Raw genomic sequence first — 3,174 nt, forward strand, 5'->3', positions numbered from 1 at the left:
CTAGTTTTAACTTGGTGGATACCTGGCGATACTTGCACCCCACCCACCAGGCTTACTCCTGCTTCTCTGGCTTACACTCATCAATGTCTCGTATAGATTTTATATGGCTGTCCTGTGCTTTAATCCCTAAGTTGCGGGCTGCGGGAATTGGCCCTCGAATACTATCAGACCACTCCCTGTTTTGGCTTGAACTCTCCTGATATACTGCTCCACCATCCTTGAATTGGAGATTGAATCCATTCTGGCTAACCATTCTCCCTGATAGCGACAGGTTGGCTCTGGAATGGACAGTTTTCTTCAATAACAATGCAGACACAGCCTCTCCTCTAGTGATCTGAGAAACCTTTAAGAAACATGTTAGACTATTGCTTACTGAATTCATCTCTAGGTTCAAACGGAACTCTAAAGCGGATTATGTCCATGCTATGACGATGTCGGAGGACCGCTGTGTCTCCTCGCTCTGGGATGGACATTTTTCTTCAATAACAATGCAGACACAGCCTCTCCTCTAGTGATCTGAGAAACCTTTAAGAAACATGTTAGACTATTGCTTACTGAATTCATCTCTAGGTTCAAACGGAACTCTAAAGCAGATTATGTCCATGCTATGACGATGTCGGAGGACCGCTGTGTCTCCTCGCCGTCATCTGACTCCCTGGCACAATTGAAACTGCAGACCAGGGTGGTGGACCAGCTGTGTCAGGAATTGGCTAAACATAAGTTGTATTTTAGCAAACAAAAGATCTTTGAGCAAGGCGAGCGCCCGGGTAAACTACTGGCCTATCTGGCGCATCTGGACTCCAGACCCTAGTGGTAATTACCTTACACTCAGCCACGGCAGGGGACATCACAAACCCCGTGGCCACCGCCAGGGAATTTGTGGAATTCTTCCAGGAAATCTACACATCTAAAGTGCATTATCCCCCACAGGATCTCCTAACCTTTCTTGAGACTCTGGATCTCCCCAAACTATCTGGCGAACAGGTTGATTTGTTGGAGGCCCTGATCTCAGCAGATGACATTACCCTTGCTCTAGCTCAGTTTGCAAAGGCTAAAGCTCCTGGCTCCGATTGGCCTGCCCATTGAATTCTTCTATGTCCATTTTTCCGATGTCCTGGTCTCTAGACTTCTGGCCCTTTATAAAGCTATATTCGAAGCCACAACTCTTCCTGAATCAATGAGGGAAGTGATCATAGTCCTTATCTCTAAACCAGGTAAGGACACCCTTCGCTCAGAATCTTATAGGCCTATTTCCCTACCTTAAACAGACATTTGGCCAAAATCCTGTCTCTACGCTTAAACAAAGTTAATCTCTCATTGATATATTCAGATCAAACTGGCTTCATGCCTGCAAAAAATACAGCATTCCATACCAGATGTGTCTTCATGAACCGTCAGGCCTCTCATGACCAAATCAGCTCTAGAGTAGTAGTCTCCCTTGATGCGGCCAAGGCATTTGACTCGGTTGAATGGCAGTACCTGTGGTAGTGCCTTCTCTGCTTTGGATTTGGCCCCAGCTTCGTCAAATTGCTCACCATACTCTATGATACACCACAGGCTAGGGTGGTAGGAAATGGCTTAACGTCTGACGCTTTCTCGCTGGGGAGCCCCATTTCGCCCCTTCCATATGCACTAGCTGTAGAACCCTTAGCAGTTGCCCTTAGGGAACACCCTGATATTGGAGGGTTAACATCTGTATCTGTGGTGGAAAAGGTGGGGCTATATGCAGATAACATGATCCTTTACCTGGCTGACTCTGGCCCCTCCCTTTCAACTGCGTTGAAGATCATAGACCATTTCGGTAGATTCTCAGGTCTTAAAATAAACTGGGACAAGCCCCAGATTGCTGGCTGGAATTCCGCCAGCAAAAGACCGATGGAGCATACACACGGTCGCATTTTCCGATAAAAGGCTCTCATCGGAGTTTTGCTGGCGGCATTTCCGATCATATGTACGCGGCATTAGCCTCTCTTTGAATTGCAGTTGCCATGATGCTGCACATGTGATTAGTTATGACACCAGCCACTTTATGGCTAGACAGTTCAGTTGGGAGCTACCATAGCCTTTTGGCTAAGATCAAGTGTATTATCTGTTCTTATCAGTTATCAGATCGCTTCTCGGCCTTTTGGCTAAGATCAAGTGTAGTATCGACTTTAGCCCTTAGGGGTGTCTCTGCTTCACAGCTAGGACGTTGAGAACCACTTGCATCTATCCAAGCTAATTGGTCCTTGTGGGGTACCCTCTGCTCGGCCTGGTAGGATCGTTGATTAAATTCAGCTTCACCTACCTGCTGCTATTGGGTTAGAGGCTTAGCCCCCACAGGGAACGAGATTGCGGTCTTCCCTCCTCCCCCACTCCGCATTACTACCTCCGGGCAGTAGATGCTAGAGCCTTTGTAAAGGCTACGAAAAAGAGCGAAGACGTCGAGGAACCAGAAGGAAGCCGCCTAAGAAACATCTGAAGCGACATCCAAATCCTTGACGATGGGGAAGAGCGAAAAGAAGACCGGAAAAGAGAAGAAGAACCCCGTTCCAGCCACTTCCTCCAAGCCCGGGAATGCCGCTGCCTCAACCCCCGCCCCTACCCCGGCGGCACCAGCCGACCAGGACCAGCCAAGCCAGACCAGCCTGCAGACGGGCTCCCAGCTTTGGAGCCATGGATGAAGCAGACGGTCGTGCTGCAGCTGAAGGAGGTGGACGGAAGAGTCCCCGACATGACCCCGGAGATCTTTGGAAAGAAGATGATCCTGGAACAGGGGTTCAGCAAAGCGGAGACGCTTTCTGTGCAGGCCTTCACAAGAGGTATATTCTTTATAACTTTTGTGTCGTTCCAGGTCTGCAGAAGATACTGGGAGATGGTGAAGACCAGTGGCCCTGAATCCCCTTTCCGGAAGTTCACTGCGAACTGCCCCATAACACGGGACGAAAAGCGGGTGACAGTGGCCATGAGGAACCCCCATACCAGTGGAAAGGACATAGCCACCTACCTCCAGAGGTTCTGCACCGTGGTGAAGGACCCGATCCAAATCTTCGATGCCAACGGCTTCTGGATAGGTAAGTGGTCTGTGCTCTGCAAACTGAGGAAAGACCCTTCGGGGGGACATCCAGCACCTGCAGCCTTTCTTCTCCCTGGGATCCTCCGCAGGAATCCTCTTCTACCCCGGCATACCCTACA

The 3,174-nt window shown here is 49.4% G+C and overlaps 1 pseudogene; it reads left to right on the forward strand.

Moving 5' to 3' along the window:
• The first annotated feature begins 2,109 nt into the window (after positions 1–2,109).
• On the forward strand, positions 2,110–2,204 carry LOC141104007 (U2 spliceosomal RNA; annotated as a pseudogene).
• Positions 2,205–3,174: the final 970 nt, after the last annotated feature.

This window comes from Aquarana catesbeiana, linkage group LG07 (assembly GCF_042186555.1).
Source record: "Aquarana catesbeiana isolate 2022-GZ linkage group LG07, ASM4218655v1, whole genome shotgun sequence".
Lineage (NCBI taxonomy): Eukaryota > Metazoa > Chordata > Amphibia > Anura > Ranidae > Aquarana > Aquarana catesbeiana.